The sequence below is a fragment of the Podarcis pityusensis genome (assembly GCF_964106645.2).
Source record: "Podarcis pityusensis genome assembly, chromosome: 9".
NCBI classification, from domain to species: Eukaryota; Metazoa; Chordata; class Lepidosauria; order Squamata; family Lacertidae; genus Podarcis; species Podarcis pityusensis.
In genome coordinates this window covers 70813258-70830315 of record NC_138034.1, presented here as the reverse complement: position 1 = coordinate 70830315, position 17058 = coordinate 70813258, and the positions used below count along the sequence as shown (strand labels likewise).

The following is a 17058-nucleotide window of genomic DNA, read 5'->3' as shown; positions in this document are numbered from 1 at the left end:
AGGGAGTGTAACCCTATACAGAGCAGGCAACCTCCCAGCCATCCGGTCTGAGGAACTGACCGCTAGCAGTGCCTCAGTCTTACCTGGATTGAGCTTCAGTTTGTTGGCTCTTATCAAGTCCATTACCGAGGCAAGACATTGGTCCAGCACATCCATTGCCTCACTTGCAGATGTAAAGGAGAAATAAAGTTGTGTGTCATCAGCATATTGCTAACAGTATACTCCAAAACTCTGGATGACCCCACCCAGCGTTTTCATGCAGATTTTAAATAGCATAGGAGAATAAAATAGAGCCCTGGAGAACTCTACATTGAAGGCTTCACAGGACTTAAAAACACTCCCCAAGCATCACCCTCTGGGAACTAAGTGCTCCCAAAAATACATTTTGTGGAATTGAATTATCCTTCTTCCATATAGTATGATGGGACCAGTACAGATTGCAGCTGTGGATTGGAATTAGAATGTCTTCTTGAAATGGAGGGGTTCTTATTTTGAACTTCAATTATTTAATTTTGTCTAATAGTTATGAATGTTTGCTCACTGACAGTGCCTTTCTGCAACTCTTGAATTAGATTTATATTCATCTTAAGAAAGCCATTAGGAAAGAATAACAAAATAGGATTGGTAAATGTTCATTAAGAAGATGGAAATGCAAAGTCTTTCTCTGCCCTTGGCAGGGTGGGGAATGAAAATTTCCAATCTAAATAAATACGGTTGGCAGCTCATTTTGCTTCCTTGCTGGCAGCAAGGTCAAGGACAGAAATAATCTTCCACCTCTCAATCATACCTCACCTGTACTGCCCAGATGTCATGATTCAGCTTGTTGCAATGGTTACTCATACAGGAAAATGGTTATGTAGAAAAATGTCCAAAATTGTCCAATGGTTAGGGTACTTTTTAGCCCACATATCAAGATGTTGATGACAGGTTTATTGGAATAAGTGGACCTTTTTTTTTGGACAGGATCACTGTCTTCCTCAAGAATCAGGTCAGCTAGTTGGCAGTACTTCTGGAAGCGCAGTTGGCATATATGGATGAGAATCCTTTTTCCTAGCTTTGGCTGGAAAACTTCCTACAATTCTCCTAGGAAATGCTGGACACTAGTCACTGTTTTCTGTGCTCTGTTCATTTCAGATTGGATCACTGTAGTGTTCTTTGCTGTGTTGCCACTGAAGAGCAGAGATTACAAGCTGTTTTAGAATTTGGTTGCCCAGTTATTTACTGGTGCAGGTCACAGAGCCTGTATTTATACTTGCTTTAAAGGAGCTTCATTAATTCCCAGTTAGTTTCTAGGTGAAATTTATGGTATCATTTACCTTTTTAAAAAAATCTAAAGTGACTGAGGCCACAATCTGACATTGTTTAAAATTTATGCAGAACTCTATAGAGTATGCAAAGCTTGTTGAATATTTATATTAGCTTGTTATATATTAGTTTGTTGAAATCTTAATGAATTTGCAAAGCAGGTCAGTATTATCACCCCTATATTGCAGATGGTGGGACAGTATGAGAGAAAGAGTGGTATTTTCTAAGGTTAACTGCTGAATTTATGATGGTGGTATAATTCAAATTGGGATCCTCCTTATCCATAAGTAAATCAAACATTATGCTCTCTAAGCACATGCTCCCAGTTTCTCAATCATCTGAGGTTGGACTGGTTAGTATGGCAGGCTCTGTGGTCCTTTCCTCATTATAGAGTGTCTTTCTTGTGATGTTTAAACTCTGGAAGCTTTTGGGAAGACCTTAAAAGTGTTTCTGTTCCACTGAGCCTTTTGTCTGCTCTCTGAGTCTTTTATTATGATCCTGGCAACTGGTTTCAAATATGGTTAGCTTTTGAAATTGTGTTTATTCATTTACTTCTTTGTTTTAAATTTGATTTGTTGTGCAGTTTTGCATTGTATTTTACTTCGTGAGCTGCTTTGTGGCCAAAATATATAAAAGGTGTGTGTGTGTGTGTGTGTGTGTGTGTGTGTGTATTCCACATCACTGTGTAGTGCTTTGATTAAATATTCTGGTTTTAGATTAAGGAAAATAACGCTTAATCTATAGATGGGACAATTTGCAAGTGATTGTAAGTACGGGTGAAATTGTACAATTATTTTGTAAAGTTAATCCTCTAAAACCGACTTCCACTAGGCTTATATTGGAAGTCAGTTAAAATTATCTCAATAGCCTTGCAATTATATCTACAAAAGTTACTGGAATTTGTCTCAAACGATAAATTAATGTTATGCTGATTACATTTCGGACACCTTTGTTTGTATTACTAAGTACATAATTTAGCCCTCATAAACTGTGTTTGGCATAGGCATTAAAGAGAACCTCAAGCATCATCTTCATTACCTTTCTTGGCATATGTTTTCATTATGCATAGAAGGCCAACTGACCAAAGAGCCAAACAGTCTGGCTTAGTCTTTTCTTGCCAGCTCCCTGGGAGAATTGACAAGATTCCCAGTTGCCCCTTCAGCAAGGCTCATATGTGCAGAGTTTTGAAAACCCCATAGGAATGAGGACTGGTGCCAAAGCACAGTGAACAGTTGTGGCATCGAAGAAGCCAAAATGCCCCCAGCTGAAAATCAGTGTAGTATAGTTTAGTGTATTGGTTTCAGTCTTGCAGATTTAAACATGCCTCTACCAAAGGCTCAGTGTTTGGGTTTCAGCTGAAACAGGATGACTTGCATATATTGCAATAAATAACTAATTTGTTGCTGATGTACATGTAAATAAGACTCGCACATTCTGTGAAAGTTGAAAATACGTGTGCAACAAAAGGAATTGTGATGCTGGGCAAATCAAATTAGAGGCAGAAAAACCAGAGCAATTTTGGAAGTTGCTAGTCAGAATGCCTTTTGACAGCTAAGCTGGCAAGGAAAGAGTATCGTACTCCTTGGACCCTAATCAGAAATGACTTCTAGATTTGGAAGCTTTGGACAGTATGAGTTGCTAGCTTAGCGCCAAAGCCGGCTCTTTGGACAGCGCCCTGGTGCTGAATCATGCCGGGCTCTAGCTGCAGGCCTTAGCAATTAAGAGGCTGAAGCAGTAGGAGGGCCATAAAACGAACACTGGAATCAGAAGTATATTTAAGTAGATCTGGTGCAGAGAAGGTATCAAGAGCACAGCAAGTTGAGCAAACACTTAAGGCTTTTCCTTCCACACCCAGTTATTTTTTAAATTAACCTATAGATTCCTATTAGAATCTTTAAATCTTATTGTTTTTAGCATAGTGTACATGAGTAGTTTTGTTTTGAATTTTTGCTGCTCTTTTGCAGATGAGCAGAAATTGGGAAGGAAGAACTCCAAGTTACTAAATGGTTTGGGAATGTAAAGAAGCAAGTAGATATGAAATTCACCCCCCCCCCCCCGCCCTACTCAAGATTTCTAAGATCATCTATCTCACTGGCTCTCTCACACTTAACCTTTGAAAGTATCAGTTACATAATAAGAAAGTGGCCGAACTAGTGGTATCTGTCAACTCATTTTAATTTCTTACAGGTTCATGAAAATGCTGTGCATAATATGTTAATAACATGCAATTAAAATATGCAAATTTAGTGTGGCTCATGATCTACTTCCTACTTAGCCTTTGGTGCTGAACAAATTGTCCATTCCTAATTTAGCACAGGAGTCTGCATCTTCACTTCTATGATTCACCAAGATTCATGGAGTAATAGGATTTGACCCTGAAAGGGAATTTAATTTGTATCATTCAGAGCCTGACACCTTAATTATGCTTCTGAGCCAAGGGGAACAAGCAGTAAATGGAATGTAGGACAGATACAATATTTGGCAGGGCAATTCTATAATCAATATATAGGTTTGGTAGGAAGTGAGTTGGCTACATATTTGCCTCTTTCAGTGTTCAGGTCATGAATAGCATCACTCTTACAATACCTTTTGTGTATATTTGCCTGCACTTCTTTAAGTGAAACAATATATACATATTTTCCTCAACTAATTCTATAATATTCCAGTTGCAGAATATTCCACTATTCATGTTACAGTTAAGCATGTTAATTTTTACATTCTGTGATGGTTCCATACTGGAACAACAGTTCCTTAGTTATTCAGATGTTTTTTTACCTTAATAGTCTGAAATTTGATACTGGGTGATAGAGCGTGATTATACTGAGAAATAACAAAATTTGAAAATGTGTAGTCCAAACTGTGGGACCCTTGGATCTCATATCCAACTATAGTGGATCTTGGTACTATTGTAGAAGTGTTCTTGGGATCCTTGATACATGATGTATCATGATGTACCTGACAGAGGCTTGACAACCATATGTCAGGAGTGCTCTGATGGTGTTCCTGCTTGGCAGGGGGTTGGACTCGATGGCCCTTGTGGTCTCTTCCAACTCTATGATTCTATGATTCTATGATTCTATGTATGGTCAAATTGTGCTTGATGCACCCTCTCCTCTCCTGATAGTGTTTGATGGAAGGCAGATAAAGGAAAATAAGGGCTATTTGTGTCTATAATATGCTTATGAGACCCTCCCTACAGGAGGTATCCTGCAGAAGGAAAAAGAAGCCTCACAAAAATGCTGACCACCAAGCACACTTATTAAACAGGGAAGGTTATGTATAAATTTGGGGGACATTTGCATTCTTTCTCTTGGAACAATACAGTCACACACACCCAGTCACCAGAAATCATACAGGCAGTCTCTGATTACAGTTTCATAGGCAGGTCCCCCTTGCACCTTGAGAACCCAGCCTATGTATTATATTCTTACTTCATTTGCTGATGGATTATATTTGGTTTACACCTTTCCTCCAAGGTTGACAGATAGGCACAGTTGCTGCACAATTCTGTGATACTTACTTGGTGTTCGATGAGACATACTCCCAGAGTCAGGTAAACTCAGGGTGAGTACCTGACAGATTGATGGATGCAAAGCACAGAAATGTGGGAGATCCTGGGATTGGTGTGTCCGTGTGTGTGTGTGTGTGAGAGAGAGAGAGAGAGAGAATCTGACCCCGGAAATCCCACCTGGAAAAGATCCAAGCACACGGAACAGGAGTCAAAGTGACCCCCCAAACTGTTGCCACCCCACCCCACCCCACCCCTCCCATGCAGTTCGGACTATCTCTCTACCTGTCCATCCTGGAGGGGGTGTGGGGAAGAGGCAGATAAGAGGTCTCCTTTCCTTATTGATATGTGTGTGTGTGTGTGTGTGTGTGTTGGATGAGGTGGGGATTTTTAAAATCTCCCCCTCACCAATCTAAAATTAGGGGCCCAAATTTCCTCTTCCCTGCCAAGCAGGTTTCTTTTGCACTGCCAAGATCCACTACTCTGTTGCTCCTCCCCATCCCACCGATTCCCCTTCTCCAGCCCCCAGCCAGGCCCTTGATCTGCATGCACAGGAGAGAATGAGGATTTCCCCTAACTCAGCAGCAGCAGCATTGCCATGTCTCTGCCAATTTGGGGACTTTGAGGCGGCTATCACCTAGCCCCCTCCACTCCCTCCTTCCTGGCAGGGGTGTAACCATTTCCCTTGGCATTTTTTCTCAGTCTGGCAAGCACTTCCCTGGCTTTGGGTGAGGAGGTGTGAGAGCTCTGACAGGGTCCTAGAGTCCTCCCTCCTCCTTTCCAAAGCTGGGAAAGCACTAACAAGGCTTTGGGAAGGAGATGAGAGGGCTCTAGGACCCCATCAGAGTCCTCACGCCTTCTTCCCAGTGCTGCCATCACTGCTACCCCAGGAGCTGCTTCCTGTTCCCTGCCTTGGGGCTTCCAAATGTGCCCCACGTGCCATGTGTTGGATCACCCTGGATTGGTCTGAGAGATTGAGACATGCCCAAAGTCAACCAGAATAAATATGCAACTTGTGTTTCTCACATCAAAGCCCAATATACTAAAACCTGGTTGTGGTTTGCCTCTGTATCTGTCTTTTGTATGTTTCTGCTATGGATGTAGCCTGTATAAGTAGTTTTGTTTGACTCCAACATTGAAGCCTTGTATTCTGACACTGTCTTCTATTTTATTTTTTGTAAGAGGAATAATACAGCTCTCCCAAGCCTTCTAAATATATTACTCCCTAGAGGCAAACTAATAAGATAGTAGTACAAGGACCTGATAATGTAAACAGAAGTAACACACATTAAATAGTTATGCATTTCACACTACATAAAGAGCTCCTAGAATATCATTTAGAATATGGATTAGTTTGAAAGCTACACCAAGCAATAAATAACCATGTATTTTAATAGCAAATACGCTAATAAGTGCATGCACCTCCCGCCAGTTTGGATCCTTAAGTCCCCTTACTTGAAAAACTTTCATAGAGAAATTGGTACAGATTGTGGAAATCAGATAGCTGTTTAGTAAGTTTCTAGAAGTGTAAACTTAAAAAAAAATAGTCTCTTAAGCGACCAGTTGCAACAATGATTTGCTCTAGTCATCTCAATGCTATTATTTCATCAAAAGATTATTTGTATCTATGTCTGCTTTATTTCTCTCAACCCCCTACTCCCCTCGCCCCAACACAATTTACAGAGTTTGAGGATAGCTTTATCAAGCCTTCTTGATTGGATGACATTCCATATGACAAATTTCCCCTAGCTCACCTCCGATGCTTTCCAGGAGCAGAACACAAAATGAGGATCATTAATAATTAATAGAAAGGTTTTAGCTGAGAAAAATAGAAAAAAAGGTATGAAAGCTCTTCCTAAAAACAATATTTATCTCTAATGTAGAATCACAGAATTGTAGAGTTGGAAGGGACCCTGAAGGTCATTACTCCAAACTCCTGCAATGCAGGAATTGCAACTAGATCATACATGATAGATGACCATCCAGTCTCTGCTTAAAAACCTCCAATGAAGGACAATCCACTACCTTCCAAGGGAGTCTGTTCCACTGTCAAACAGCTCTTACCACCTGAAAATTCTTCCTAATGTTTAATCAGAATTGCTTGAATCCATTGATTCAGGCCCTTTTTCAACAAGGCTTTTAAGCTGAGATATTTCCTTGTCTGCACCTGTATTGGAATTGTTTTTATGATAATTTTACTGTTTTAAAATTTGTTGTTTGCCACTGTGAATGGGATATAAATATAATAGATAGGTAGATAGATAGATTCTCTGTCTAGCATCTTAGGAAGAGATTACAAAACATCCTTAGCATGTTAGTTATTTGCTGAAATGTTCCGTTTTATTTCTGTTCATTTGCTTAATGACATACATTGTTTAGCATTAGAGCTAGAAAAGCTACCCAGTCATCTCTGCTATTGAAGAGATAAGCCAATTATGAGCTCTTGCTTCCCAGCTTAATTGTATAAATATTCTTGTGTGTGGCCATTTGGAAGGAAATGCTGTTATTTTTCTACTCCAACATCTGAGAGCAGTGTTTCTCCCAATATTCTAAGATAAACTGAACACCCTTTTATCTAATCAATGCTTCACACTTTAAGAACTTAAAGTGGATCTTAAGAATGTGAAGAGAGCCTGCTGGATCAGGCCAATGGTCCATCTAATAATTCTAAAATAATAATCCTGTTTTCACAGTGGCCAACCAGATGCTTGTGGAAACCTGCAAGCAGGATTGGAGCACAAAGGCACTCTCTGCTCCTGATATCAAACAGAAATTCTTACGGTCATTTTCTGTTTCCAGGGTTTCCTGGAGGCCATTATCATAGGGTCATGATGTTTGGTAGTTGCTTCTGCCAGCGCCATATATATGGGGTGGTAGGCAGAGTCTGGGATTATTCTCTGCCTCTGAATTTCTGTATGTTCATGTGTTCTCATTCAGTTATAGTTAACCAGTGTAGCTCTTAGAATTGCTCATAGGCACTTCTCTAGCATATTGATTGAGTTGATTATAACCACAAGGGATTTCATTCCTCTACAGTCAGTGTCCTGTGCAATTTGTTTGCCATTGGGATACTGGAAGGTGTTATGCTGTGGTATGTTTGTGGCATTTTTTATTCCTTACTAGACTTCTTTAAGGACTTTTGTATCTGTTTCTGCATTTAAAACTCTGCGTATACTTTGCCTTCTATTGCTATTTTAATCCGCTCATGTGGAATCATAATCAGTCAAGCATTCTGAATCATTGCTGAATATTGAGCTATTTCTAGAGGACATATATTCATCTATTGAAGTTTTCACAGCAAATTAAGCATATGTGTGCATTGCAGAACAGAGTGATTAAGCTTTAATTCATGGTTTGAAATGCTTTAATTAATGACACATTGCTACAAAAGTTTATACCGAGCGAAGTGCAAAATAGTAAAAGTTAAGGCATTTAAGACATGTATTTAATGTTTAAAAAAGTTAGACCTGAAACAAATTGTACACTTTGTAGATTTCATGACTTACACAATTTTGAATTCAAAGGAAATTTTCAGTGTTGAGCATTCCATCAGTAGTTGAATGATATATTGATCACTACTGATCAAATTTTGAACAACCATGAGCCCAGGATAGAACTCTGTGGCACCCCATTTGTCACTTTTTACCATGATGATGAGGAACCTGCCAGGAAGCTAGAGTAGCAGCTCTACACCACCCCGCAATCCACTTCTGATAAGTAGCCTTTCTTCTTTCCTGGCTGGAATGGTGAATGGTGTTTCTTAAATGGTGTTGTCAATCTGTGATGTTTATGTTTGGGTGTTAATATTTTCTCTTTGCCAAAATACATGCCAAAAATAGCAATATTGAATTATACAACATTCGTAATAAACAGATATTATATATTTGTATACATTGCCTTCTTTACACCACATATAGCAGTCTATTAGTAACTGTAACAAGTAATTTAAGAACAGTTGTATGAATAGCAGCATTTGGGTGCAATTTCTATATGAAACAGATATTCTTAGAGGCATGTGAAGTACCAGTGAAAACATGGGCAGCCTACTCCTATTCTCATGTGCATTGAGCTATCCACCATGACTTCAAGATTTCTCTCCTGGTCAGTCACTGTCACTTCAGATCCCATTAATGTATATATGAAGTTTGGCTTTTTTGCCCTAATGTGCATCAGTTTACACTTGCTTACGCTGAGTAACATTTGCCATTTCAATACCCATTCATGCAGGGATGTTTTTGGAGCACAAATCCTTTTTGCTTTTATCACCCTGAATGCTTTGGTGCTATCAGCAAGTTTAGAACCTCACTGGTTACTGCTAACTCCAGAAAAGTTATGGACTTGCTTGAAAACTTATGGACTTACTTAAAAATTATGAACAAGTTCAAAAGCACCAACCCAGAGGCGCCAGCTTGCAAGGGTAATGGGGGGGGGGGGCGCCAGTGTTGAATGTGATTTCCTGAGGTTGCATGCTTGATGTCAGGACGTTGAGAGGAGCTGGGGTGGAGCCAAATGCTGTGGTCACATGGCTTCAATGGCCGGCAACTCAACCCTCTGCCCCCTCCTGGCACTGCCACTGGCAGGAGGCTGCTTCCACCCTCCTTCCCCTCCGCAGAAAGAGGAGAAGGAGCTGCTTACTGTAGCTGTGCCACACTCCACTCCACTCTGCACTGCTCCATCCCCTCAACATTGGGTATTGAGGGGGTTCAAAATAGCTCTGACCCTCAGGAGCTGGTTCTCCTCCTATTCCCAGACTTGATGAAATCACACACACATATGTAACGCCCGGTGGAGTTCCAAGAGTTAGCAAACGCCTCATTGCTCAAAAATTGTGATTGGCATGCAGAAGGCATTGCCACCACTATCTCTTTAAAGTCACACCACAGTTCTGAAATGGTGAAGCTTTGTTTGATTTGTGTATTACCTATTTTAACCAGGAGATGCTTTAAGTAAAGGAGCTTGTTCTTAGGCTTCTATTTGCAGATGTCTATCAAGATAGAGATGTCAATGACTTTGAACCTTTTTTCCTCGCTGTTTGAAATGTTAGTAAAAAATCTTTAAACAAAAACTAAACATTGATTCCATTTTCTTAGTGGGATTTTTTTTGTCTTGCAAAAAGAGTTGCAAAATGTCAATAGCTGTGTGAATCAAATCCTGAGGAAGCAAGTTCCCCCATATAACGGAAAAATCAATTACATTATAATGCCTGCAAAACTGGCAGTTCAGAAAGTACTATTATGGTTGAGGAAAGTGGGCTGCAGACCAGGTGTTCTCTTCACCTGTTTACTTTGGTTCTCCGCACAAATGCTGCTGCTGTTAGGGCTGAGGGGGATATTGTATTAGGCAGGATTGTGGGATCCAAAATTCAAGTTGAGGCTGAATTGCACATCAGTTTGGAAATAAATTCAGTTTAAAGTTATGGGCTCCAAATAAATGCGTTCAGAATTGGAGTATAAGGTTTTGAAATCAGAAATTACAGTTGAGACCAGGTTGGGACCATTGTTGATCTGTTGTGAAACATAATATATATGAGAAAATGGGCAGCATATAAATAATTAAAAATGTTATTATTATAAGGTAAGATATTGTGGTATCATCGGCTGGCTGAGTCATAGAATTGTAGAATTGGAAGGGACTCCAAGGATCATCAAGTCCAAACCACTGCAATGCAGAAATCTCAACCAAAACGTCGATGTCACATGGCCATCCAATCTCTGCTTAAAGACCTTAAATGAAGGACAGTCAGCCACATTCTGAGGGAATCTGTTCCACTGACAAACAGTTCTTACCATCAGAAAGTTCTTTCTGATGTTTAGTTGGAATGGCCTTTGTTGTAACTTGAAGCCGTTAGTTTGGGTCCTACCCTCTGGAGCAGGAGAAAACAAGCTTACTCCATCTTCCATGGGACAGCCCTTTATATACTGGAAGATGGCTGTCATATCTCCTCTCAGTCTCCTCTTGTCTGGGCTAACTGCCTCAACCATTCCTCATAAGGCTTGGTTTCCAGACCCTGCATCATCTTGGTCACTCCCCTCTACACACTTTCCAGCTTGTCAGTATCCTTCTTAAATTGTGGTGTCCAGTGGACATTATTCCAGGTTGGGTCTGACCAAGGCAGAATAGAGTACTATTACTTCCCTTGATCTGGACACTATACTTCTGTTGATTCAGCCTAGAATAATTTGAGTTCCTTGGGCTTCAGCTACTGGGAGCTAGGGCATGCGGCAACTCCATACACAATGGACTACACATCCCTGACCACTGGTCTTGCTAGCTAGGGATAATGGGAATTGTAATTCAAAAACAGCTGGACACCTAAGTTTGAGAAACTCTGCGTTAGAGGATAGAGCTTATGAGGGTCCCTCATTGCTGCAATGGAGTAGTACTTGAGCAAGTTTCCATATTTTTACTTCAGGGAACTCAAGTTCAAGGCCAGGTTTGTAAGTGGGCAGACATCGACAAGTAAGCAAATTAAGTTGGCACTCCAAACTGATTTTGTTTTTAGCCTGTAATATTGTCTTTTTAAAATACATTTTGGCTGTATTAGTCACAAATACTGGCGATAAAATGCATCCGTTAGCATTGCTGAGGCTGCTACTAGGAATAAGACTGTGCATTTTGGGTTTCTGAGTGTTACTATATCTCATCAGTCATTTCCTATTCCATGCAGAAATCTTAAAACAGTTCTCTTTTTTTGGCCTAGAGTTCTTAGACCATTGCCAGGCTTGGCTCAACACACTTAGAGAGATAGCAACAGCCTGCTGGACTGTCCAGCTTACCAGCTTGTTTCCATCTGTCTCAATAAACCCTGTTCCTGACAGGGTTATTACTATAGTATTACTATGCCCACCAACCCGTGCCATCATGTTTTGTGCCCAGTAGACCCATTGTTGCTACTAGGAATAGTTTTTGCATATTGCATGCTGTTTCCTTCCATATAGAGAAGCAAAAGTTTTGTTCTCCCACTCTTTTTCTCCCCCCACCGTTGAATAGCTGGAATATGGGAAGAGAAAAGCTTTGTTTCCTTACTTTCAACGAAGTGCTGCCTTGTAAATGGAAAGGGCCACATAAGCAATGTCTGTTCTGCAGTGTTCCTATGTGGGAATCTGTAATGTATTTAAATAAAGGTAAAGGACCCCTGATAGTTAAGTCCAGTCTCAGACGACTCTGGGATTGCGGTGCTCATCTAACTTTACTGGCTGAGGGAGCCAATGTTTGTCCGGAGACAGTTTTTCCGGGTCATGTGGCCAACATGACTAAGCTGCTTCTGGTGAAACCAAAGGAGTGCACAGAAACGCCATTTACCTTCCCGCCAGAGCGGTACCTATTTATTTACTTGCAGTTTTTGGTGTGCTTTCGAACTGCTAGGTTGGCAGGAGCTGGTACTGAACAATGGGAGCTCACTCCGTCACTGGGATTCAAACTGCCAACCTTCTGATCGGCATGCTCAAGGCTCAGTTTACACCACAGCGCCACCCACGTCCCTCTGTAATGTATTAAGAGGTCCTTAATGAGTATTTTTTGGTTAGTCATTGCCTCTCTGCTTCATTTTCTTCTCTTTAAGCATGTTGAATCATGTGGAAAGTAGTGTTCATCTTTTATATAACACTACCTAAAGCATTAGGGAAGCGAATGGCGCTGTGGGTTAAACCACAGAGCCTAGGGCTTGCCGATCAGAAGGTCGGCGGTTCGAATCCCCGCGACCGGGTGAACTCCTGTTGCTTGGTCCCTGCTCCTGCCAACCTAGCAGTTCGAAAGCACATCAAAGTGCAAGTAGATAAATAGGTGCCACTCCGGTGGGAAGGTAAACGGTGTTTCTGTGCGCTGCTTTGGTTCGCCAGAAGCGGCTTAGTCATGCTGGCCACATGACCCGGAAGCTGTACGCCGGCTCCCTCAACCTGTAAAGCAAGATGAGCACCACAACCCCAGAGTCGTCCACGACTGGACCTAATGGTCAGGGATCCCTTTACCTTTACTCAAAGCATTATCTCAGTAACAGTAGGTAGCCCAATGTTATTACCCCAATATTGCCATGTGGGGTGAGCTTAGGGAGAGGCTGTGCCTTATTTGGGAGATGAATGAAATAAGGATTCTATATCAGAATGTGTAGTAGTTTTATTAATTAACAATGATTAACAATAATAAATGATTAAGTAAATTGGATATTACATCTTTTTCCTCTTCTGCAGCTGTACAATCACAGATAGGTCTGAAAATTCTGCCTGAAATGAAAATGAAATAACAGTGAGGCAAGAAGGAATAAAGCAAAAGACTCGAGGTTTTTTATTTTATGATTTCCTCTGGTATCTCTAGGGACTCTTTGAAATCAAGTAAACGAACTGTTCTGTGGATGGTAGATGTGAAAAAAGGAAAAGAAAAGAGGCATTACAAAAAGGAAATACATTTAAGTGCCAGCTCATTTTAAGGAAGTTTTATTGCTTAAAGAATGCATTGAAATGCCTTTTAAATTAGGATATGTGTTTATTTGAACAGATGCTGTCTTTTTTATATATTTTTTTAAAAACGAGCTTATTTGGTGGGGTAAAAGAAAAATGCTCTCACTGCATGAGTAAATGTAAAGCCGAGATTACCCAAAAGTTTTATTTAAATCTGTTGCCAGATTTATTTTTTGTTTTTGCTGATGCACTCTTAACTAAAACATTCAAGCTAAAGGCCTTACCTTATTCATTCAGTTACCTCAATGAATCTTGGACAGCCTCAATAATGCAGACCAATACATGCAGGCAGGCTTTGGCAGTTTGACAGCATCTCAGTGGATCTGAACAACCCAGCTGGTTTGCATCCTACAATACAGATTTTTTGAAAGGGTCTCAGATATAGTTGTTGTTGTTGTTTATTAAATTTCTATACTGCCTTTCGTACTAAGATCAATTTTTACAATATAAAAACAAAAAAAATACATATCATAATTAGGCACACATATACAAGTAGACATATTTAGTCAGAATCAGGTGTGTGTGTGTTACAAAACAGACACCCACACCTGCAACATACTGTTAGTCATGCAAATGTGTTATAAAATGCATTGGGCCACATTTTAGCTGCTGCTACATTGTGAAGGAACCTTTGATCTTGGGATTCCTATACAGTATGTGTGCAGCGAGAGTGCAGTCCTTCACGAGCCTTTCTCCAGATCTATGAAAGCTAGTTCTGCCATGAGTCAGAGAGGGCATTGAGTCTAGCAAACCAGAAATCCTCCAAGGGGCAGACTCCTCCATTAAATTGTTGTGGGTGGTGATACCGGATTAAGAATGAAATCAAGGAAACATCCAGAAGAAGAAATGTTATAGTAATGCATGACTTCAATTATTTTCACATAATCTGGCTATATATGGACATTTCTCTAGTAACTCATAGTATTTATCACATTTCCTTAAAGGCAGAACCCTGAAATTCACTTCAAATTTTGCTTCAGTGGAGATTTTGGTAGCAACTTTAGGTGAGATAGTGAGCCTGGCTACTACCACCTGTCAATTACTTTGCTAGCTTGCAAATACTGAAAATAAGGGGCTGTAGTTGATTAACTTTCTCAGTGTGCTTTGAGTCAATCTCAACATGTACCAGAACATTTATGTGACAAAATAAATAGCATATGATGATTACTTTTAACATCTGGCTACCATAGCCACATGGGCCAGTCATTATTTGAAATGGTAAGGCTGCTTTTGATTAGCCATTTTCCTTGTATGGTCCAGCTTAAAACAAGGCCCAGTTTAAAAACAAATAAAAAGTAGCATATCCACAGCTTATATTTTTTAATAAGACACAGGAATTGCTATGTGCTGCTAATTTCTTCAACATTTCTAGTCTTCTGAATATTGTAATAGGTTAAAAGGAAAGTGATAAGAAAACTTTATTCCTGGGGCTTAATTAGAATAAAGGATGATAAATAAAATGAATTTATACTGTTATGACAAGTAACTCAATATAGCCTTTCTCCATCTCAATAGAGTTCTACTGCTTCTGACAACAGTGACTAGATATTTCAGAATGCGCAACTTGCGCACTTTTATAATTGACCGTATGTGCCGTGCAGTGTTTTTGCCTTGTAACTTGTAGTATCTCTGCTCAATATCTTGTCATGCAGATACTGACTCTGTATTGTTCCATTTCTGTTATTCAGAACCCTTGCCAATTATTCTTACCACCTGTTCGCTAATAGATTTTCAGTGATAGATTTTCTCAGCTCAATTAACATAGTACTAAATATATTCTGCTAGTTCCTGGATAATGTAATGAAATTGACTGATCAATATATTATACTTTTATTTGCACGTCTCAGTTCCCTAGGGATGTGTTGGCTGGGGCTGTAGGGAGTGTTGGTTCAAAACATTTGAAAGGTGCCAGGTTGGTGGAGACCGCTCTGTATGATATCGCCTACATATCTATTTTGCTATTCCTATAAACTGTAGTATAGAAACGCTGCTAGTAATCAAATCAAATAACATAAATTGAACATTTTTCTTGATGCAATACAGAACCTTTTATTCTTGGGGCTCCCTGTGTCTCTTGTTTATTTCAGCTATAGGTTTTTTGTTTCTGCATCTGTTTTTTATTATTCTTATTTGTTTGATTTATATACCACCCTTTATCCAACGATCCCAGCTCTCTACTCTCTTTTCTTACAATGGTACTCTGCACTTACCTGTCTGTGTTTTATCACAAATATTCAGATAACCAGCTTTATCATTTCTCCTTGTGAATGTAACATCCCATGCCAACCTTGGTTTGGTTTGGTTTTTTTGGTGTTTGCCTCATGAAGTTCTGTTTCATTGTTTGGTTTACATGGAAAAAACTCAATAAAAATACTTTTTTTAAAAAAAAAGTATTTATATATTTATTAATTAAAAGATTTCAACACCACTTTCCATTTACAGAAAGAAATGCCAAAGTGATTTACAGTAATAAAACAGAACAAATTAAACAAAAATAATTGGATTTTGGAATACATTCATTGGGGAATGAAGGAACAGAATATTAAATAGTGGGAAAGGACATTAATTAAAAAGGAGGGATGTTGTAACATGTTTGTATTGTATGTTACATATGGGATGGTTGCGTTTTTCATGTGCCAATTCAGAAGAACCTTTTGAAAGCTATGGATAATTCATTTTCTGAAATATCAACTGGTGGACATTGTCTTCTATAATAATAAGCAGCTGTTTCTTAATGAAGCATTTTGTGTGTGCCTCTTCCCACTCCATATTCAACCCCAAACTGACATATTAATCAGCATAGACAATATGGACCTATCTTATATATTCCGCCTTCACGATACATCCACATCTTCTAAATTTGATTTGCAAAAGCTTGCATAACTATGCTTCTAGAATGAAATATTATCATTTTGTTTACTTGAAGGGCTGCGGAAATAATTACATGTGATAAACCTTTTTGATTGAAAGAAGCAACCAGTGAAGATTTGTTGATGCAGTGCAAATGTTACTTCTGGTTTTAGGAAAGTTAGCATATTAAATCCCTATGTGTGGAGAGCCTTGTTTCCCTCACCTGATGTTGATTTAAAGTCTGAATGGCTCTTTGCCGATTTAGAATGATGCACAAGAGGATTTTGTGAATTGACTTTTTAGGCTGATCTGAATGCTGCCTTGAATTTTAGTTCTGCCTTTCCACTTGAGAATTAATTAAATCTCCTTATTGTTTTAACTGTGAAAAGAAGTCTTCATTATTGGAACAAATCTCACAGTTAATAATATTTAAGCTTATCTTTTAGGTGCAATACCCAAGTGCCCAGTAAATGTAAATTTTACTTTTGCTGTTTTACTGAGCTATGTTGACCTTTTGCTGTTCTTGCTTATTGAAAAAAGAGAGTCTCTAAACACTGTATCAGAAAGTTTCACATAGCAACGGCTCAAACTGAGTTGGAAAGTCAATCTTGCATTGTTATCCATTGAGTACAAACCATTTCCCTTATTCAGAATTGTTGGTTAGAGACAACAACAACAACAACAACAACAATTTTATTTATGCCCCACCCTAACCTGGGAAGACCTAACCTGGGGAGAAAACAGTAAAGACCTGATGAAGAGAGCACAGCAGAGGTTATATTTTCTGAGAATCCTCTGGAAAAATAATCTCTCAAAGGACCCGTTGGTGGCATTTTACCATTTTACTGTTGAGAATGTATTAACTTATGGTCTCTGTGTGTGGTTTGGGAGCTGCACGGTCAGGGAAAAAAACAATGTTGTCCAGGGTTGTAAAGACTGCAG

General features: G+C 39.4%; 1 protein-coding gene and 1 long non-coding RNA gene across 7 annotated transcripts in view; one reads left to right on the top strand and one right to left on the bottom strand.

The window, feature by feature from the left end:
• CTNNA2 (catenin alpha 2) overlaps positions 1–17058 on the top strand; it is a 528364-nt gene that overhangs the window by 60886 nt on the left and 450420 nt on the right. The gene's annotated exons all lie outside the window — the stretch shown is intronic.
• LOC308485458 overlaps positions 12911–17058 on the bottom strand; it is a 51719-nt gene continuing 47571 nt past the window's right edge. For all 3 annotated transcript variants that reach the window (XR_013990523.1, XR_013990524.1, XR_013990525.1), the window contains 2 exons: positions 13491–13614; positions 12911–13032 (listed from right to left, as the gene is read on the bottom strand). This is a non-coding gene — a long non-coding RNA (uncharacterized lncRNA). The remainder of the gene's footprint in view (positions 13033–13490; positions 13615–17058) is intronic.